Below are 23,039 nucleotides of genomic sequence, written 5' to 3' on the forward strand. Positions count from 1 at the left end.
GCCATGTGTCAGCTCCCTGTGACATCTCAGGACCCTGCAGTCTAACAAGATGTAAGCCAGGGCCAGCGGAAGCTCACTAGCCGACCGGTGAATGGACATGGAGAGCAGAGCCCAGGGGCCCAACCACGCCTGCCCGCCTTCCTGGAATCAGGTCCATCAGGAGCGCCGAGGAGGTGCTCAGTCCCCCTGCGCCAGGGAGGTGGTGAGTGAGCTGAAGGTTGCAAGCTCACCTGCCTGGCGACCCAGCCTCCCCAGAACCAGTCTCTGCCTTGCCAGCTCCCTTCTATGGTCCAACCGGGAGCCCCCTTCCAGTGGCTTCTGGCAGAGTTGACAGGGGCCCCCACCTGTCTGAATTCCTGGATGTTGCACCTGTTTTAGTGTCATGGGGCCGCTAACAAAACCACGTACGGTGGCGGGGGGAGGGCGGGGGGGGGGTGCTTAAAGCAACAGAAATTTATTGTCTCCCGGTTCTGGAAGTTAGAAATCAAAGCATTGGCAGGGTCCTGCTTCCCGGGAATTTGCAGGAAAGAATCCTTCCATGCAACTTCCAGCTTCTGGTGGCAGCTAGCATCCTTTGGCTTACAGATGTGTCCCTTCCGTCTCTGCCTCTGTCATCCCATGGGCTTCTTTCCTGCACGTCTGCATCTCTTGGTCATGAGGACACCAGGCATCTTGGATTAAGGGCCCACCCTACCCCAGCAGGACCTCATCCTAACTGGTTACCTCTGCAATGACTGTATTTCCAAATATGGTCACAGTCTGAGGTTCTGGGAAGGATACGAATGGGGGGACACTCCACAACCCAGCACACATCCCACAGTCACGTTCTACCCACTTACAAGGACACCTCATTTTTTGTGGCCGGCCTCCAGACCTACCTGCCTTCATGCTAACGCGTGGTGCCGGGCCCCAGCTTCTCCTTCTGGTGCTAGAGAGGGGAGCTCTGGTGGGGAGAGAACAGGGTCTGGGCGGAGCCTGCCAGAGCCCTCCTAGCAAGCTCGCCAGCCAGGAGAAGGGTTCCGTCGTACTGGATTCGTTCATCTGAGATGTTTTTCTTATCGGAGCTGCTGAGAACATGCAAGATCATCCACCAGCTTGCCAGGCCAACAAACGCAAGTTTCCTCATTTTTGTATATCCCCTTCCAGTGTTCGCCCAAGCATCGAGTATTTTGGTAGTCGTGAAACGCAGTGGAGATACGATTCGTTTTATGGTTTCACTTTACTTTCTCTCAGAGGCATTTTCCCCATTGCTAGTCTCATAATTATCACTTTAAAAGCCGCATAATGTTGCATTAGCAGGATGTACCATCATTTACTTAACTAAATGTCCAGCCGTGGTAGGACCGTTGTTTTACTATTTAAATAGCGTGATTATGAACATCTCTGGAATTTGGCTTTTTGATTCTTATTTAATTCTTTGAAGGATTACATTGAAAATTAAACATTGCATTTCCGTTTTCTTTAAATAAATGATCTCTCTGATATCCTGACATTTTCTTAAGAATTTAGCACAGAAGATAGATTGTAATATGAAAGACTGTTTGCCTGTTCGACTTTGCCTTTGCTTTTCGTCGTAGCAGTAAAATCACATCCCCTGGGAGCCAACCTCCCTCAACTTGACCTCTGTGTGCTCTGGCTGGAGCCAGCCTCACCCCAGTACCAGGGGATGGCATGGGAATGTCCCACACATGGGGGACAGCATTTCCAGTCCCCTTGGCCACAGAAGTTGGCCCAGGGATGGGAAGATGGTCAGGTTTGTGCCAATAAAGTTGGGCCCAGGGTTTCTGCAGGAATCACTTGGAGGATGGAACCTCTCTTCCTGGAGCCGTGGGGATGGAAGCCTGGAGTGTTGGCAGCCACTATGCCACCATGAGGTAAGTGTCTGGGCACAAAATGAAATGAAGGGAATGGAGAAGACAGATGGGGAGAGAGAGAAAAAAAAAGATAGAGAGGGGAGATGAGGAGATGGGGGGAGAGGGGTGGAGGAAAAGAGACACGGGGCCCTGAAATTGTAGATTGAGTCCCTAGATGTTACAGGTACACAAGCCATCAGATGATCTTTCCTTGCTGAAGCCCTTGTGAATTTGTGTCTCTTGTCACCAAAGTGGTGCTGTTGGGTATTCTGCATTAGTGCTTGCATACTATAGAAACCATAAAAATATGAGATACTTTTCATCTGTTGGCATGGCAGCTGGTAGGTGATTAGTAGCTTAGAATGGAAGAAAATGAAGACAGAAAGTCTGTGTCTCAGCAGATAGCCGGTTGGTGATGGGCCAGAGAACACAGGGGAGTCGTGTCTTGTGTATTCCACATGCCCACTGCGGTAGGTTCGAAGAGCACTGGACAGAGAGTTCATGGACCTGGGGCTGGTGCCAAGTCCGCTGTTAACTGTGCGACCCGAGAAAGACCCATCTTGTCCCCGAGCCTCTCTTCCTCATCTGTGCAGGGGAGAGAGACAGCCCTCCCAACTTCCACCTGGGTCACCAGCCGCGATCTCTTTCCAAACGTACCTTCCGCATAAGATTTCATTTGAGGGGGAAAAGAGCATCAACCGAAAGAAATGGCACCCCCATAAAAGCAAACAGTTGGCAGGTCGGTGAGCTCGATGGCTAATCCCCGTGGCGCCTTCCAGCTCCAAATCCCTATGACATCAGGATGCGTTTGTCCCCTTCCTCCTTCTCAGTAAACACTGCGACCGGCTGCCAGGCCCCCGCGGCAGATGTTTCTGCCCCCCTTCCTGTGGGGGAAAGGAAGTGTTCTCTCTGCCTCTGGGTCCCCCCAGGGCCCTGGGCAGGTCTAATAATGCAGGGGCTCCGTGCAATGAGGGAGTAGGTCAGCTTCTCAAACGTATCCCGCGAGACCAAGAGCCGTAGCCTAGAGATGCATATTTCGGATGAGTGCTTTCACGCTTTCTAGTGCACCGTCCCCGGTCATGCCAGCGTCTTCGACCTGGCCCCCGCTTGCATTTATTCCATCCGGAGCCTTGGCTTTTGGAAGGATGTTTGATCATCCTGTCTAAGAGGGGTTGTCTTTTTAAAATATAACAACTGCATCGAGACTTTCTTGTCATGGCCCATAAGCCTACCCAAGCAAGGGCGTGGCTCTGTAGAATCCTCTGGTGCTTAGTTACAGGGCAAACTTTTGAAGGTCATGCTGAAGACACAAGGAAATACGTTTCATGATCTTCAGGAGTCATCACCGGATAATTTCTGGCCTGGTTTGGCATCTGTGCCCTTGACTCGGCGGCTAATGAGTTCAGGGGAGATGTATAGGGCTAAAATAAAATACTCTTGTTAGAGCGCCTTATCTTTTCCAAGGTGGCTTTACATTAATTTCCTCACTGTCTTTTCCCCCAACAACTCTGTGAATTAAGCAGAGAGCAGGTAGCATGATCCCGATTTTGCAGGGGAGGAAGGAGGACCCAGAGAAGTGACAGGGCTCCCCCAAGGTCACCCAGTGATTAAACGGTAGAGTCGGTATGGCAATTCACATCTCTTGCCTCCTGGTCTTTGCTCTTTTCATTAAGCCCAAGTTTGGATTTAGCAGCTCAGTGAAATTTGAGGCACAGGTTTTTACCCACAAGGCTTTGCACTCACCTTTAATGACCAGGGGATTTGTTGCTTGATTTACTGTCTAAAAGCAGAATAGTTAATTAAATATAAAGACAGCAGGCTTTGGTAGGAAAGGGGGAAAAAAATCCCATGTCATTGTTCTTTTGCTAAATGAGAAAGTGCTGAGCCATCTGTCCAAGACAGCAACCCCAAGTGGAAATCTATTGTTCTTTGGTTATTGTTTCAAAAAAACACAAAACCCAGAGGCTTCTGGGTACAGGTATACAAGGAATGTTCGATGAGGGACAAGAGCAGTACAGTTGTTCGTAGCAGTTAATTTTCTTAGTCCTTTGGAAAAACAAAACCAAGCAAAACTCTGAGTATGTTCCCCATGAATACCAAAATGAGATTAAATTCAACATCTAAAGACTTTTAATAAAGACGAAGCCGGAAGGATTCAACCACAGGGAATTGCCGACCAAAAGCATTAGAAAATTGGAAACCAGAAATGAGACACCAGAAGCCAGGAGACATCCCGGGTTACCCAGGAGACCGTGGTGGTACCCGGCTTGGATGGGAGCATATTCTTCCTGTGCCGGAGTGAACAAAACCGAGTAATTATCTCCCCACAGAAATCACGGCAGCCAGTAATTAATGGGCAATGCCGCTCCCAACCAGAGCACCTGTGTCTGCACAGCCCCGAGTGACAAGAAAGACACTTTGACAGTCTCACCTCCAGCTGGTACATATAGGCGGCCTGTCTTCATGCGACCAAGTGTATGAACCACCAGAATGATATGATCTCTGTGTGGGTCAACAGAATAATTATCTTTCCTCCACTGCTTGTTAAGTTGTGTTTTCCCGAAAGACAGGCTGAAGTCCTAACGCCCTGGTAGTTGTGAAGGTGACCTGATTTGGAAGTAGGGTCCTTGCAGGTGTCATCAAATTAGGATGAAGTCATTAGGATGGGCCCGGACCCAACACGATTGGTGTCCTTCAAGGGAGAGAACTCAGAGGAGGGGACGACCACGTGGAAATGGAGGCAGAGATTGACGTGGATGCGTCTGCAAGCCAAGAACAGCCTGGAGCCACCAGCATAGACAGATCCTCTCCTGGAGCCTTTGGAGGGAGCACGGCCGCACCAACCCCTTGATTTTGGACTTCGGGGTCCCCAAACTGGGAGACAGTAAATTTCTGTCGTTCGAGACCCCCTGTTTCTGGTGTTCTGTTACGGAAGCCACGCGAAACCCCCCAGAAACACCCACAAGTCCCCAGAAGTGTCTCAGCTGCGGAATTCCAGCCTGATGTGTGGGAGGTGCTCCCCCCGCATCATGCTGAGTCAGGCAGGGTTGTGTCTTGACAAGGGGTGGCGGGAACCTGGAAACCAGCAGCGCATTGGTTGCAAGCCCACCTGGCCTCCCTTTCCAGGAGGCCCGATAACACCCACCAGACACTGTGTGAGCATTGACGTGTGCCTGGAACGTTCTCCCCCTGAGCAGCGCCGGAGTTCACCCCACCTCATTCAAGCCCTTGCTCAAACGCCGTCTTTATGAGAGGGCTTCTCCAATCAGCGACTGAGACGTGCACCTTGCACCCCCAGCGTCCCAGCCCCTCTGTTCAAGGTTTCTTCACACTGTCTTCTCTTCGTACTTACGTGTTTTGTCTGTTGTCTGTCCCTTCCCTGGAAAATGCTCCGTGAGCCCGTTTTCTACACTCATGTGCCCCTGTACACATAGTAGGCACTGACTACATAGTCAGTTGTGGAGTAAATGGATAAATGAGTGAATTCCCGCCAGAGACATTGGGATACTTCAGGTCCGGTGGCTCTGGGTCGTCCACTTGTACGAATGTGCTTTCGAGAACAGTGCTCCCCTCTGCTGAAAGGGAGGATGTTTCCCTCTCATGTGTGAAATCTGAAAATCATGGCTTTTCACATGGACTCCCGTATCCCCCAAAGAGAAACATGGGCCATTATAACTTAGCCACGCCTGCTTTTTAAAGCGGTTGTTGAAGAAGGGCTGAAATCTGGCTTGAACATTGTCTTGGGCTGTTTGGGCTGTGTAACAAGAATAGCATAGATTTATACATTTGTCTGTCATAGTTCTGGGGACTGGAGGTCCCAGATCAAGGTGCCGGCAGATTGGTTGTCTGGTAAGAAGACCCAGTTGCTGGTTTGCAGCCAGTCACCTTCCCTCTCTGTCCTCTCTTGGTAGAGGGGACAGGGGGCTTTTGAGGGTCCCTTTTATAAGGGCATTAATGCCATTCATGACGGCTCCACCCTTGTGACCTAATCAGCTCCCAAAGGCCCACCTCTTTTTTTTTAAAATATGAAATTTATTGTCAGATTGGTTTCCATACAACACCCAGCGCTCATCCCAAAAGATGCCCTCCTCAGTACCCATCACCCACCCTCAAGGGCAAGGGAATTAAAAGCAAAAATGAACTATTGGGACCTCATGAAGATAAAAAGCTTCTGCACAGCAAAGGAAACAATCAACAAAACTAAAAGGCAACCAACGGACTGGGAAAAGATATTTGCAAATGACATATGGGACAAAGGGCTAGTATCCAAAATCTGTAAAGAGCTCACCAAACTCCACACCCAAAAAACAAATAATCCAGTGAAGAAATGGGCAAAAAGGCCCCACCTCTTAACATGGCCCCCTTGGGAATTAGGACGAAGTGAGTCCCGACTTCAAACACACGTACTGACTGTTCATTCATTCATTCATTCATTAAGTCACTTTATGTAAGACACCGGAGAGGCTCAGGCTCCTTCCTGAATGAGCTCGCAGTCTGGGGGCAGAGGGCAGCCGTGTCTCAAGCAACAGGAAAACAAAGCAGGGAGGAGGCTGCGTCCAGGGTGTGCAATCTGCGGTGCTGCTTGGGGCTCGCGCTCTGAAGAGCCCAGGCTGGCTTCATGCTCCGCTGGCAGCATTTTGAAATCGTTTTCTCTTTCCTCTGGTGTTCTGGAAGTGCAGTCTGCTGGGGTGGGGAGGGGGGGGTGGTGGGCACGAGCAGGGGACCTGCGTGTGGTTGCTGTGACGGGTGTGGTCTCCCGCCGCCCCCACAGGTCAGACATCACGGGGCTGCCCTGTCCAGGACATTCGTGTGACGAGCCCTGACACACGGACGGGGTCATTTCGGTGACTCCACATACACCTTAACTGCCCTTATCTTTGCGCTTACAGCTGGCATTGCCCACTATCAACACTACTGGTAATAACACTCATGCTAATAATTTAAAATCTTGGGGCGCCTGGGTGGCTCAGTCGGTTAAGCCTCCGACTTCAGCTCAGGTCATGATCTCATGGTCTGTGAGTTCAAGCCCCGCGTCGGGCTCTGTGCTGACAGCTCAGAGCCCGGAGCCTGTTTCAGATTCTGTGTCTCCCTCTTTCTCTCTCCTGCCCCACTCATGCTCTGTCTCTCTCTTCTCAAAAATAAATAAATGTTAAAAAACCCATCTTATTATTATTTCTTTTTACTTAAAAGGACATTAAATAGGGGCGCCTGGGTGGCTCAGTCGGTTAAGCATCTGACTCTTGGTTTCAGCTCAGCTCACGACCTCACAGTTTGTGAGTTTGAGCCCCGTATCCGGCTCCTGCAAGGGATTTTCTCTCTCCCTCTCTCTGCCCCCCCCCCCCCCCCCGCTTGCTCTCTCTCTCTCACTCTGTCTCAAAATAAACAAATAAATAAACAAAAAACCCAAAAAGACATGAAACAGAGAATTCAAGACCCCATGGCAGTCAAGAGACTGCAGAAGGCGGGGTGGAGTCTTGGGTTGGTAGCTTTAATGGTGCTTTCTGGCTGCTGTTGAACAAGGCGCAGTCTTTTCTCTGAGTACTGGGTCCTGGGAAATATGTAGCCAGCCCTGGCAGGAAGAAACTGGTTCCATTAAAGAGGAACGAATACAGACACAGGGTTCAGAAGAGAAACGTCATATCCAGTCGGGGCAAATCAAGAAGGACCTGGCTTTGAGTGGTCTTGGCCACGTGACAGAGGACACGGGAGTCCATTGTGCCCTGCCGTGCCACTTGGAGAAAGCTGGTGCAGGAACACAGAGCCAGGCTAAGGGGTCCAGCAATGAGTGAGGGGCCCAGCTGAGAGCAGGCCTGACCACTCCCAGCTCTGGGTGATGTCGCAGAGCAGGACAAAATTTTGGTCCTTTTCAGGATTGTGAGGCCCATCGTGGTCTGGGAGCCCAGAAAGGAGAGGCGGCCTCGGTGGCCACGATCACTAGTTGTCATACCTGGGACGACTGACCTTGTTCCTCCACCACCCATGCCACCCCCTGGGGACACCACTGCCATGGCGGGAGAGGCACCAAGACGAGCTGCTGGTCTGACCAGTACATCCCTGGGTGGCAAACAGAGAGGCCGGAGCAATTGCTTCATGGAGAATTCTCCTCTGGCCTTGGGGGGCTCCCCCACTGTGGGTTCCAAGTGGGGCGGGGATGCATCCCGTAACCTTGCCGGTGCTCTGGGACAGATGCAGATGTCAGGTTATCGGCTGTGTGCGTTGGAGGAGAAAGGGGCATGTGTTTTCATACAGGCTGACGGTCGCCCAGCCCTTCCTGCGGGCCCAGTGCCTCAACACCATCCTGTGAGGCAGGGGGCTAGACCCCAGCCTGATACAGGAGGGCGTGGAGGCACAGAGAGGGTGTGGAGGTTGCCCCAGGTCGCACAGCTGGAAAGAGCTGAAGTTCGGGGCCCCATGGGGTTTGTGGGGGCCTGAGATGGAGACTTCCTCTCTCTGTGGCTACTTGTCATTGGGGCTGACTGGCTCCTGCATCAGAAGGGATGTTACTCGATCTGCGAGAGGATGTCACTGAACCTTGGGGGTTCTCTGTCATGGGGTGCTTCTGTCTCTTCTTCTTCGTGATGGAAGTCAGTGGGTAACAGACCCTGCCAGAGGTCCTGCCTGAGTCCCGGCCAGACTCCCACCCACACTGTGGTCGCCTCCCACCCGGGGGAGGATGCCGGTGGCAGGGAGAAGCCCGCGGGTGCCCTGCAGAGCTGTGCGTGGGCGGCTCACACAGGGAGTCGGGGTGGAGTCTGTGGCCCGTGAAAACCCAGTCCAGGCGTCTGGGGCTCCTGTGCTGGTCGTCCTGGGTCCTGTGGCCCAGCAGCTCCTCCCGGTTTCCTGCTGAATCCCTGCTCTGCTCACTGCCACAGAAGCAGACTGCTGGCCTCTCTCTTCCTGTCCCTCCCCCCTCCCTCCATCACCCTCCCTCCCTCCCTAGCTCTCTCTTTCTTCGTCTCTATCAGCTGCTCTTGCCTTGATTTCTGTGTCCCCCGCAGTTCCACCACCCACAGGCTCAGCGTGGTCCCGCTGGCGGCTCTGCCCGGGCACAGAGGCATCCTACTCAATCCAGCGCCTTCTTTTCCTTTGCACTCCCTTCCCAAGTTATTTGTGTTTGCATCAAACAGCAACCAAGGAGTGTGGGCTGAAGCTTGGGCGCAGGGAATGTTCCAGCGCTTCGGAGGGCCTGGGGGTTTTAGCCCAAGGGCTCTGCGGTGAGGATAATTTGCTGTGGGGGATGCACGGAGGGATGGGGAGGAGAGCAGAACCTGGTGCAACGTGTGCATGGGCCCGCCTCCTGGGAGGAGCCATGGGTCCTGGGAGGGACCCCCTCCAGCCCCTGCAGGAAGGTCGGCGAAAGGAGACCCCGCCTAGATGTGGCCCCTCCCATCAGCGTGCAGGTCTACGGGCATCACTTACACGGGCACTGGAGGAGAGAGACAGAGGGCTGAGCCCTGGCCCCCGGGCGATTACCGGGTGAGAGTAGTCAGGAGCAGTGAGAAGGGCCCCCGGGCCGTCCACCCGGGCACAGCCTACCAGGGCAGGAGGCCACACTGCAGGCGCCTATCTTCATCAACAGGCAGTGAAAGATAACGGGTGGCCCTCCTCCTCCTCCAGGTCTTCCTGGCTGACAGAATTTTCCAGGGCAGCAATGTCCACAGTGCACGTTGAAGTTGGCTTTTCCTCCTCCTCAGCGTCTCCCTCTCCCTGCTCCCTGGGGTCTGCTCTCAAATGAGCCTCTGTGCCCAACCCTTGCCTCAGGCTCTGCCTTGGGGGTAGACCGAAATTAAGACACCTTGCATCCACAGACTCTCCCCTGAGATGGGTCTCTTGGAGTCATAGTGGCAATTCTACTGCTGTATTTGAATACACCCTGGCATCGCCTGGCAGCTTCAGCTGGGTTTTTGGGAGTGGGACTCTGGGTTCTCTTAAACAGGAGGAGAGTATGTGATCAGGTCAGCCCCCGGGGCGGGGGGGCACCCAGTGCATTTACTGACGAGTGGATGGATAACTGACTCAGGTCTTACAACTTGACCGACATTCTTTTCTTACTTGTCACTCACTGAATTTAGGGGTGAACAGACATTCTTTGGAGCCTCATGCAGACTTGTGTCTAAGGAGAGAAGGAGCAAGCTTTGCGTGCAGATCTCGGGGGTCCAAGGGGCGCACCAGGCGTCCAGTGCTGCCTGCCCCGGGGGGCACCGGCTTCATCCCAAGAAGTGAAATACACCCTTAAACAATAGGTTAAGAGTCCTTAGACTGCAAGAGAGGGAAGGACCTGGGTACCTCCCTAGGAAAAGGAAACAAAAACAAAGCAAAAGTTTTACCCACAGGAATGCATTACTTGCTGACTTTTCAAATGGGTTTCACCCCAGGAGCTCAGGAAATTGACTCCTGGGCCTTTCTTGCTTGCATTTTGCACTGAGGAAACTGAGGGTGGGTCCCAGGAGCAGAACGAAGCTGCCCTGGGTCACAGGGCTGTTTTGTGCAGAGTCCCTGCTGAGGTCACATCCAACTAGAAGACGGGGGCTGCAGGGACAGGACGCCATGAAGGGCTGCACGGACACTGTGAATCCAGCCCTTCCCCGGGGCAGACAGCTCATGCAAAGCAGAGGAGTTATCGATACTTAACAGAGAAAACAAACACAAGTAGAGTGTACTAGAAAAAGCGTCCTCACAGAAAATAAGATTAGTCATTCGAGGGAGGAAGAAAAGAGAACGCTAATATAGAACAGAAAGTAATTCCCCTTGACAACCCCGGACCGCCTGCCTCCGCCACGGCATTTTCCACTTCGGTACAATTTGTAAATTTATCCTTTCTTTAGTCCTTCCATTGGTTTCCTTTCTTTTCCTTCATCTGTGGTTTATGCTAACACACAGGAAGACCGGCTTCTAGCCTGCTGCCTGCTTGTTTTTCCGGAACATTTCTGCCGTTTCTCTATGCCCATTTGTCACCCTCTTTGCTTAAGAAGGATCTTATGCTCAGGGCGCCTGGGTGGCTCAGTCAGTTGAGTGACCGACTTTGGCTCAGGTCATGATCTCGCGGTCCGTGAGTGTGAGCCCCTCATCGGGCTCTGTGCTGACAGCTCAGAGCCTGGAACCTGCTTCAGATTCTGTGTCTCCCTCTCTCTGTGCCCCTCCCCTGCTTGCTCTCTCTCTCTCTCTCTTTCAAAAATAAATAAAACATTTTAAAAAAAGAAAAAAAAAAGAAGGATCTTATGTCCAATCCCAGGGGTCAAAAGTCACAAAAAAATAGTGAAGGTTATTTAGGAAGAACAAAATGGCAAAATGGTAAAGCCCATTCTTCCACGGCACTCAAATTTGATTACGTTGATTCAAGTCCTGACATGATCGGAACAGCTGGCCAGCAGGGAGGATATCCGCAGCACCCTGAGGTCTCCTCCCAGCACCTTGGGCGCAGGATGTCAGGGGAGGTCTGGGGAAGGTGTCGAAGTGGGGGTCAGCCGGCAGAGGACGGAGATGGGGTACAGCGTCTTGTTTCCTGGCTGGGTCTCTACCAGCAACTCATCCATCGAAAATGAAATCTCAGTTTTCCACATGAAAAATAAAGGCCCTGATTTTCCTTTCGCCAAGAGCTTACGGAATGTAAATGAACCCTTTTCTGCAACACCGAGCCCAGATGCAGAAGATCATCTCACACCAACCAGATAAAAACACGATTAAACAGTATTTTCCCAAGCATCTTCCTCTCATTTAATGTCTTCTACCAGATACTTCACTTAGATCTGAACAGAAGATGTACCGAAAAATCAGAACCGCAGTCAAGTCTCCTCGGCTTCGCGTATCTGACCGACGAGAAATTAAGCGGCTCCAGATGCCCCCCAGGGAGCACACCGTTCATTCCCTGACACAGCTCCAATAACCACACTACCTTAACCTAATAGAAGAGGGTAAACACATTATTTTGCATGAAATTATGTTTCTTAATGAATTAATAATAGGGTTACAATTCTCAACTCAACAAGCAGGGAAATACAGAGTATAAAATAAAGGCACGTAATTGCATTATAATTAGCTGGTCTGTGTGGAGCTGGGTTGAGGAACGCATTAGCTCTGATTGCGGGAAAGGAAGGGTAAATTGTGGGCAGGGTTGGCCCCTGCTGCCGGGAGTTCATACGGGAGAGAGACAGAGGGGAGGAGAGGCTGCAATTAACAGTCCTGAAATAATAATGATTCATTTCTGCCAGTTGACCCCAGCCATTCTGAGATTCCGATTCGGGGATTCCGATATAGTCTGTCCTAAGTGGACCTCCTCATTCCACACACTCATGACCTGCCAGCCACAGCCTTTGCACACCCCCTGCACCCAAGTCAGCATTTCTTCCTGTGCATCCCTGGTTGTAAAGAATTTGCCGTTTGCCCAAAGAAATATCTGGCCTTGGACCTCAGCTTCTGGGAGGTGATCTGTATCATACCTAGTAGGAGTGTTCTTTGTTCAGCACAGAAGCCAGCCATGCTGGATGTAGAGTGGAGGCTGGCCACACCAGAAAGACCAATCTCACGATGTAGTCGTTGGTTGGCTATTGGTAGCCGTGGGCCTGGAGACTGAATTCCACCACACAAGCAATCCTATCAACCATGCCTATGTAATGAAGCCCCAGTAAAAACTCTGGACACTGAAGCTAGGGTGAGCGTCCCTGCTGGCAATACTTTGTGTGTGTGGTCACATGGAGACAGAAGGGTAATGTGCCCCGATTCCAGAGGGATGGAACACTGGAAAGCTTACATTTAGAGCCCTTCTGGGCTCCACCTTTGTACTTCTTCCTTGGGCTGAATTTGGTTTGTGCTCTTTATAATAAACCATAACCATGAGTGTAACAGCTTTCTGTGAGTTCTGTGGAGTTTTCTGGAGAATTGTCAAGACTGAGTGTGGTTTTGGGAGCCCTCTGAATGTGTAATTGACATCGTAAGTGAAGGTGGTCTTGAGGAAGACTGTGATCTCAATCCTGAAACGTAGCTAATTCTGGGCAATCCCCAATGTTTTTGAAAGTTGTGTTTCTTATTCTCCAGATTGGAACTCTGGCACTATCTATGGCTACCTCATTCCTCATTTGTTTGTTTGTTTTTTCTTTTGTTTTTGTTTGTTTGTTTGTTTTTTGGCTGAGTTAGCTGTGTAAGATGTGGCTGGGGTGTTTACTTTTCCATACGGAGTAACACAAAGCATTTATTTTTAGTGCAGTCACCCAGCTTTTGGATCTAAGCAAAGTCTTGACTTGACCACCTGCAGGGCTCTCAGCGAGGGCTCAGGACTCAGAGCACACCTACATTTGAAGAATGGCTCAGAGCAAGTGCTACAGAGCTATCGACAGCAGAGATAGATGTGGTCACCTTGTACGCCTCCACAAGAGCCATGATGTATGTCTATGGCTTGCTGAAGGGCCATTTCCGAGTTTCTCCTGGAGACCCAAAGAAGGCATCAAAGCATTACTGGAAAGACAGTTGGTGTCTTTCAGGCCCCAGGAGGCAGGGCTCACCTGTGTTTTTGTATCCATCTCTCTCCCTGATTCGTGCCAAGGGTGTTCAAACATCCAATAAGCCCTTGAATGTGTTGTGCTGATCTTTATAAGGTGTAGGGGCTGGTGAAAGTTGAGTTAGCTTGAGGAAGAGAAAGATGGGGAGAAACGGGAGGACAGGGAGCAGAAGGGGGAGAAGGAGAAGGAGAGGAGGGGGAGGAGGAGAGGGAGGAGGAGAGAGTGCAGGAGACATTACGGTTTGAAAAGAACAACTCATGTGCAACCATACCTGAGTGTCTGAAGGGGGCAGTCACAGCTCTGGAGACTGGCAGAGCTTTGCTGCTTGGAGTTTAGATTACCTTGCTACCCTGTAATGGCACACAAGCATCTCCACGGACATCTCTTAAGCTCACAGATGACTGGCAGGTAATTCTCCCAACCACGCTTTCCGTGTGCACACTAACTGCATGCCCGAAGCTTAGTCAAAACCTAAGAGTGGGTTTGAGAACCAGCGTGTGATAAAGTCCCTGCTAGCAGGTGTGTGAGTTCACAGGTTGGACGTGGAATGAACCTATCTGGGGCCTCCTGTGCCTGTGGCAGATTAAATAGTGGTGGAGGCTCAAAGCCCCTTCTAGCTCAGATGAGCCCGGGTCTGACTCCTGTGTCCCACTCACTTTGCTCCTCACCTTGGGCACGCTACTCAAACTTTCTGAGCGTGTTTGTTTGCTTATCTATAAAATTGGGACCCGCCGCCTACATCTCAGGGTTGTGATGAACATTAAGCAGAATGAGGCAGACAAAGGGCTTAGCCCACTGCCTGGCTCGAGGAACGGTTTCTAGTTTAACACTGGATAAAGGAGACAATACCTATGTGAGCTAAGCACCACTTTAGGTTACGACCAAGGCAAACAGCTTTGCAAAGGGTGATAATATCCAGTCGTAAAGACTGCAGGCACAGCATGAGTGAAAGAAAAGCTTCTTAATAGCTGCCTCCCTTGGAACAAACTCAGTTCTTCTGGTTTGGACCTGGTGGTGAACTTGGCCTTTATTTGCTATTAACCTAAGCAGAAGAATTCAAATAAAGTTGTTGTCAGGAGCATATTTCTTCCTAAATCCAGAGCATAATAAAAAGCAATGACTGATCTGGATGTCAGAAGAGTAATCGAAAATTCTACTTGCAGCAAATACAAATAGTACTTGCTGTTAAAAGGACAATATATTCCAGAAAGAGAGAAAAACCACCAGATGACCAGCCCCATAACTTTCCTTGACTCTCAGGATGGTGAGTTTTGGGACTTGAGTCAGAAAAGAAATTCGGCTCTAATGTTTCCCTTCCAGAATTTTTTCAAGAAAGGGGTCTTCTTTCAAGGAGGTAAAAGCAGTTTTTAGTTTGAAACGAAGACACTTGCTTTTCAAAGATTGGGTTATGTATTGCTTTCTAGCCACCAGGACTCACTGCAGGTGATGAAAGCTCTTCTCGAACTGGCTTCAGCAAAGGAGGAATTTTGACTTGTTCCTGGGGGATGCAGGGGCGGAGAGACCTCAAGGCATGCTGGATCCAGGAGATCTAACCGCTTGCATAACTTACATCCCTCTATCCCTCAGCTCCGCTCATCTCTGCTTGATCTGATTCCCTAGTGGCTCTCTGCAGGTGGCGGGCCAGAGAATGGAGACAGTGGCACAGGCTAAGGCTTGGGCAGGGCCTGCCCTATAGTTGGCACTCTGTGGGCAGCGTGCAGCATGCTCTAATGAGGGCTGGTGCAGGTATCAGCTCCATGTTACAGGTGAGGAAACTGAGGAACAGCTCTTCAGACCACACTTTGGGCAATGGCAGAAGGGCTCTTGGAACCTAGGTGGTCTGCCCTTGGTGCCCACACTCTCAACGCCTGACATTCCAGGACTCGTCTTTCTCTAGCTCCCACACTGGTGGAGGAGGAAAGCTTTCCAAAGTTTCAGTGACGCAGAAATCTCTGATTGGACCTGCTGATGTCACACGGCCATCCTTGACCCAGTCACTGTGGTCAAGAGCGTGGAATGTTCTTGTTGGCCAGCTTTGCCTATGAGTTCACGTCTAGGGTGCAGAGTGGGGTGATGGGACGCTGTGATGGGCAAGTATCCCAGAGGAACCCAGACCAGTGGATGGGCAATTAACTACCACCATCCATGGTACCCTTCTGGCAGTGTTTGTTATAATACGAGGAGAGGGGAGGGGAGGGGAGGGGAGGGGAGGGGAGGGGAGGGAAGGGGAGAGGGGTGTGCAGGAGTGGAGCCACTGTTTGTGGGGAGGTGAGCCCAGGGGATACTAGTCTCTGGTTTGGCATTTATTCCCCAGTTTCTGAAAAAGGCATACCCTGTAGGCTCCTGGCATTCTAGGGACTTATTGACTAAAGAGAGGTGCCCTTGAGGCTGGAGAGGCTTGAGTATGCCCGTCTATCCCGTAGAGCCTTCTGTGGCAGTCCTGATTCAATCACATTGTTCAACAAGATAAACGGGAAAATCAGCTGTCAGATGCAAGCTGTCCCAGGATCTTACAGGACTCAGACTGGTTTCGGAATTAACGAACCAGATGTCAACCAATGGAGATCCTTTCCCAGAGCAGCACCTGGCACAAGGTAAAAGAGGCCCTTCTTCCTGATTGTGCAGCAGACTGTGGAAAAATCGTCACACTTGATATGCACAGCGTGCTCCTCTCCTTCCTCCTAATAAATTGGCGTAACATCTTGCACAGCTAAATCATTATGGGGGAGACTAAACTCCAGAGGCCAGTTATAAATGCACAAAAATAATATAGAACTAGGTACATAAAGTATAAGCTGATTCTTTCATCTATACTAATGGATTTTAAACAGAGACAATAACTGAGGAGAAGCACCAGGCACATTAGAAATTAAAATTAGGTTGCAAAGCTTCCCGATTCATACAAGGCCAGCGAACAATAAATGATTCACAGGAGCAATTCTCAGGAATAAAGTCTCACATATTTTTACATTATCTGATGGGCTTCCCGTTTTGAGACGCTACATTACAATGTGCTCTGCTCATGATTTCCTCGCACCACATCCGGGCACGCCCCTGAATTCTGCCTTCATCGGCTAAACGCTAAAGAATTAAACATTCTCACTCTTGTGGGTTTTGCTGCCCAGGTCCAAAATGTCTCTTTACTGACTGTAGATCACTGTTTCTTTTCACTGATCTGTAATGAGTTGTTCCCAATATACGGGGAAAAAAAACCCAAAACCTCTTTCTTTGATTGTAAGAGTAATAAATCATCATTGTAGAAAATCTGGAAACACAGACATATAAAGAACAAAAAGGAATTACCTACGGTTGACCACTCAGTTAAATCTAGCTGATTTTTTAATTTCTTTCCTTCTGCTCTGTATGGACATATATGTGTCTCACAAAATTTGAATGATACGACATGTAATGCACGATTCTGCCTCCTGGTTATTCATTTTTTCTCCCTTAACATCATCCTGTGATGTTAACTTGCACTTTTCCTAAATATTTTTCAAAATGTCATTTTAATGGCTGCATAATACTCTATTATACAGATTGTCATAATTCATGAAGCTCTTTCTCAGGTTTTTTTTGTAAGTGGTGCTACCATAATCATCTTCCTATATAAATCTTTGCTTATGCATTCAACCAGGCATTTATTCTGACCTTGGTTCTATGATAACCACTACAGTAATGGCAGAAACGGTGGCAGACATGACTTTTTTGCTCAGGGATTTCCTACTTCCTTAGGATACATACCTACATGGGGTATTACCTTTCAAAACCTCTTACTACACATCGCCAAATTGCTGTTTACATGGACTGTGCCAATTTACAATCCTCGATTGCCAGAATAACCTCAACTAGCTTTTATTGCAGGCTTACTGTGCGTTAAAAGCCTTAGAGGTGCTATCTCAGCCCTGGAGGAGGTAAATGCTATTAATAGTCTCATTTTATAGATAAAGTAATGGATACTCAGAGAACTGAAGTCACATGCTTGTAAGAGGTTGGGACAAAATTCAGACCCAAGCAGATCCTATGGCCGGATCCTAACAGGTATACTGCAAATTATCGTTATTAAATTTTGGCCAGTTAGGAAAGATAGGAGTCTTAGCGTGGGTTTGATCTCTATTCATTTGGTTACTAGAGGAAGCACTGACTCTTTCTAAGTTTATCAGCTCTCTTGGCCTTCAAAGTGAATGGTTAATGCCAATTTGATTTACCTCCACCATCTGACACACTTCCTTGGTACCCTACCCACCTCTCCAAATGGTGCACACTTTGGAACCAGACATTAATTTTGTTTGTTTGTTGTTTATAGTTAACATACAGCGTTATATTAGTTTCAGGTGTACAATGTAGTGATTCCACAGTTCCATAAGTCACCCAGTGCTCATCACCACAAACCTATTCCTTGATGTTTATAGTGAACGGAATAACGGTGTGGGGTTTACAATGTGTCAGCCACTTTAATCCAAACATGAAGATATTCACGAGACATTTTATAAACATAAAACCATCCAAGGTCACAGCTGAGAACTTCTTTCTGTGTAGTCAATTTCCTTTGAGAGTGCATATCTTAAAATTTAGCTTTGTGGTTTCTCCATCCGTAGCTTACTCACAAGACTGAATTTAGGCTATAGAGTTCAGAATTTCCCCAAGACTGAAATCCCCACGTCATCTGTATCCTTCCATCTCAAAGGACAATGTATGGCTCTTCCTGGCTAAGACTTACCAGTCCATCAATGCTCTTTATAGCGTGTACAGTATTTTTACTCATTACTTACCCCTCCTTTATCTGAGACTTTGTCTCTTTAGTGTCTCCAGCCGCTGTTTCTAGAAATGCTCAAGTGTTCCCCATTTTAGGAACCTCCCCTTGCTCACATTTTCTGCTCGAGCTAGCTATTTCCCACCCTCCCCCCCCAACCCTGTTTATCTAAATTTCTCAAAAGAAGGCTACATTCACTATTTCAACTTCCTGACTTCCAACTAACTCCTTGGGCTGGCTTCCACTTCTCAGCACTCTACTGAAGCACTCTTCATAAGGCTGCCAAGAGCTTCCTAAAGCCAAATGGAGTGGATCTTGTGATCTCTTTTCTGTGGATCTTCCTGATGCATTCGACACCGTTAGTCTCTAATTCCTGAAAACCTCTCTGCAGTCACTGTGCCCTGTTTCTGTTCACTTTGCTCTCTAATCCTTCCTTCTTTGTCTAGTTCATTGTCTCCTGGTTTTCCACTCACCTCCCAAATCCTGGCGTCCCCTGGGGCTCAGTTTTGGCTACTTCCTCTTCTCATATTATATATTATCCTTAGGTGATTGCATTTACTCTTGTGGTTCAACTGCCCCCTACATCCTGATGACTCCAAATCGATGTATCCAGTCTGCAGCTGCCCCCCTAGTTTGAGAGTCGTATACCATTAATTTCCTAGAACAACTTGGATGTCCTATGGGTAACTCAGTTGCTCTCATTCATAAACTACCTCTTCTTCCCATTTCTTGATTTCAGTTGCAGATACTATCAGCCACTCATTTCTTAAACTAGTTGGAAACTCAGGGCATTAATTTGAGATTTCTATGGTTTTCTAGTATAGATGTTTAGTGCCATAAATTTTCCCTCAAGTACTATTCAGCAGAATCTCACAAATTTTACACGCAATATTTTCATGTTCCTTCTATTCAAAATACTTTTTAATTCCTCTTTTTTCTTTCTTTCTTGACCAAGGGGTTATTTGGAAGTGTGTTATTTAGTTAGAAAATTCTTGGGGGATTTTCTATTGATATTTGTCTTATTTGCTTATAATTTAACTCTATTTTGGGCAGAAAGGATACATCGCATGACTTCTCTTTTTGAATTTAAGGCTTGTTCTACGACCCATTATGTGTCTCTTGACACTTGTCCCTTGTACACTTGAAAAGAATGAGTTATTGCTATTTTGGGTGGAGTGTTTTATAAATGTCATTTAGGTCAAGTTGGGTGACTGTGGTATTCAAATCTTCTACATCTTTATTGTTTTTCTACTATTTATATCTATTATTGAGAGAGAAGTATTGACTTCTCCAACCATAAATGTGGATTTGTGTCTTTTTTCCTGCAGATCTCTCAGTTTATGCCTCATGGATTTTGAAGCTCAGTTATCGGGTGCATTAACATTTAGAATTGTTTTGTTCTCTTAATGAAATAACCTTCTTTATCCTTGATTATATCCTTTACTCTGAAATTTACTTTGATATTAATATAACCATTCCCACTATATTTTCCTTAGTGTTAGCATGGTATATCTTTTTCCCCATCCCTCAACCTATTTGTGTCTTTACCTTCAAGTGTATTTCTTGCAGGAAGCATCGAGTTGGATCTTGCTTTTTTATCCAATCTAACAATCACTGACTTTTAGCCAGCTATATTTAGACCATGTATATTTCAAGTGATTGTTTATGTGATTAGGTTTTAAGATACAATTTTTCTGCTTGTGCCATTTCCCCCTTTATCCCTCCATCCTCTTTTTTTTTTTTTTTTTTTTTTTTTACCTTAACTGTCTTTCTAAGGATTAATCAGATATTGTGATTTCTTTTAATCTACTTTCTTGGATTATTAGTTTCAACTATTTGTTTGGATATTTCCGTGATTACATGGAGCTTTACAGTATACACCTTTAACTTATTACCATCAGCCACTGAGAACTAACATAGCACTCCTCCTATGGTAAAACACTATACTTCCTTAAAATACTATACTTCCATTTCTCCACTGCTGCCTTTTATGTTGCAGTAGTCATGCATTTTACTTTTACGTGTGATATATATAAACTGTACAATACATCATCATTCTTATTTTGTTTAAGCAGTCAGTTATAATGTAAAGAGATTTAAATTAAAGAGTCTTACATATCTTACATATTTATCCAGGACTATTAATTTCTTTATGAAGATCTAGCTTTCTATCTGGCATAATTTTGTTTCTTCCTGCAGGACATCCTTAAACATTTCCTTTAGTGCAGATCTACTGGTGCTAGAGTCTCTTTGCCACCATTTTTGCCAGGTATAGAGTTCTAGGCTGACAGTGTGTTTCCATACATTAAAAATGTGGTGCCACCGTCTTCTCACTTGCATAGTTTCTGATGAGAAATCTGCAGTCATCCATAGCTTTATTTTTCTGTATCCTTTTTCTCTGGCTGCTTTTAAGATTTTCCCTTTATTGCTGGTTTTGAGCAATCTGTTGATATGCCTTGGCACAGTTTCTGTTGCATATGCTTGGTTTTGTTGAGCTTCTATCTGTGAGTCTATACTTTTCTGTAAGTTTGGAAAGTTTTCAGCCATTATTCCTCAAGTAAGTTTTCTGCCCTCCCCCTAAATAGTTAAAGTAGCTTTTGACATGCCCACATCTGCCAGTTTGAACATCTGTGTCAGTTCTGGCATGATTCTGACTGATGGATTGCTTCGTTTTTTCCTTACTATGGTTGCATTTTCTTTTCAGTTTGCTTTGATTAGTTGCTGGACATTGTGGCTTTGATTTTGTTGGCTGTTTGATATTTGTTTTCATACAAACATTACTGAGCTTTGTTCTGGGATGTGGTTAAGTTCTTTGGCAACAGTTTGATTGTTTAGGTTCCTGCTGTTAAGATTGGTTTGGTGGGATCTGAGCAGAGTCCTCAGACTAGGGCTAATTATTCCCCGCTATGATAGCAAAACTTTCCTGAGTAGTCCACCCAATGCTCCATGAATTTTGAAGTTTCCTTGGGAAAAGGGACTATTACTGGCCCTGTGTGAGCACTGTAAGCAGTTTGCTCTAATCCTTAGGGGTTTTAAAAATCCCTGGCCTCGGGTGGTTTCCTCATGCCTGTTTGCTTGTTAGTACTTGGCTGGATACTCCAGGGGCCTCTTCAGATCTCTGGGTCCCTCCCTCTCTGGAACTCTGTCTTACAAACACTGGTTGCCTTTGTCTCTGCAGACCCTCAGCTCTGTCTCTTTTCTCAGGGAGTCTGCTAGGCTCCACAACACAGAGAGAGCTGGGATGATCACAGAGCTTGCCTTGTTCATTCCCCATCTCTCTGGGACTAGTGTCCTTTGTGGTCTGGTGTAGTGTCTTAAAAACCAGTGTGCTACATCCTTTGTCCAATGTGTGGTTGTTTCAGCAGACAGCAAAGTCTTGTCTCTCATTTTGTCACCAGAAGTGAGAATCTCATTATAATGGCTTTTACCAATGTCTTTGACTCTGTCTCACAGTTCAGGATGCGAGTGGCTTGAAGACAAGTCCTTGCCTTACTCTTCCTGTTGTGACCTGCACTGCATGTGGTTTTGGAAGTCAGGCTGCCTGGGTCCTCGTTCTGATGCTGCCACTCATTGTTTAGGACCTTGGGTAAATTATTTAATTTCTCTGTGCCTGTTTTCCTCATCAGTGAGTAGGTATAGTAATGGTGCAACTGTTTGCAATGCACGCACAGGGCTCAGTAGAGCAGCTGGCACACAGCTGTCAATAAAAGCAACTATTAATCGAATGATAATTTTTATTGCCACCTTAATTTTATATTCTGCTCCTTGCATGTAGCAACACAGACTGACAGTCAAAGCTATTTGGATGACGGGTGCCTGGGTGGCTCAGTGGGTTACGCATCCAACTTTGGCTCAGGTCATGATCTCACGGTCCACGGGTTCGAGCCCCACGTTGGGCTCTGTGCTGACAACTCGGAGCCTGGAGCCTGCTTCGGGTTCTGTGTCTCCCTCTCTCTCTGCACCTCTGCTTGCACTTTGTATCTCCCTCAAAAATAAATAAACATTATGGGGCACTTGGGTGGCTCAGTCGGTTGAGCATCCAACTTAGGCTCAGGTCATGATCTCATGGTTTGTGAGTTCCAGCCCTGCATCGGGTTCTGTGCTGACGGCTCAGAGCCCGGAGCCTGCTTCGGATTCTGTGTGTGTGTCTCTCTCTCTCTGCCCCTCCCCTGCTCATGCTCTGTCTCTCTCTGTCTCAGAAATAAATAAACATTAAAAAAATAAAAAAAAAACATTAAAAGAAGTTTTGAGAAAAGCTGTTGGGATGAATGAATGAATTCTGACCCTCACTGTATTCTCATTGTTGAGCTTGTCTCACATGCTTCTTTCACAGGTGGAAACCTTTACTGCTGGTTCAGGTGTTTTCTCACCATCATCCCAAGTTGTAACAGCTACAGCTAAGGCTTTACTCTCTGCCCAGTGGCTGGAGATGGGTAGACGGTGTATCCGATATTATGCTTGGGCTGCTGAAATGCAACCCTTGCTTGATTCAAGTGGCAGAAAGCTGTCTGTGAGTAATGTGGAACACAGTGTTTTATAGAAATCCAGTAATGCCTGGAAGGGAGCTGTAAGCAGATAATGTAATGGGAGGACAGATAGATCAGCACTTCCCTGATTAAGCTGATGCCTTAGAATTGGCATCAGACCCCTGAATCTGGCATGAATATCTCATGCTCATTCCAGCGTAAAGCCAGCTGGGAAATTTCAACTATTAGGAGATTGAAGGGTGGGGGGTGGGGTGGGGATTCAGGACAGGATACCTGCTCAGAGGAGGATCACTTTATCAGGTTGGATTTGAAAACATGTCTCTGAGCATTATAGATTTCAATACGAGATCTAAAGTTCTTTATGGTAGTACAGAATCTTAATTAGTTTATTTTCTTAGCTGGTACATTTTGTACCAGAACTATGCACAGAGAATCTTTTTGGTGTGTCTTAGGCATA

General features: G+C 47.6%; 1 long non-coding RNA gene across 1 annotated transcript; it reads right to left on the reverse strand.

Moving 5' to 3' along the window:
- Nucleotides 1–3,965: 3,965 nt before the first annotated feature.
- LOC109274006 (uncharacterized) lies at nt 3,966–6,629 on the reverse strand. Its single transcript, XR_002083376.2, has 2 exons — nt 6,296–6,629; nt 3,966–5,607 (listed from the first exon to the last, which is right to left on the reverse strand). It is a non-coding gene; the product is annotated as an uncharacterized LOC109274006 (long non-coding RNA).
- Between the last annotated feature and the right edge of the window lie 16,410 nt (nt 6,630–23,039).

This window comes from Panthera pardus, unplaced genomic scaffold (genome assembly GCF_024362965.1).
Source record: "Panthera pardus isolate Hobbes unplaced genomic scaffold, ASM2436296v1 HiC_scaffold_11, whole genome shotgun sequence".
NCBI lineage: Eukaryota > Metazoa > Chordata > Mammalia > Carnivora > Felidae > Panthera > Panthera pardus.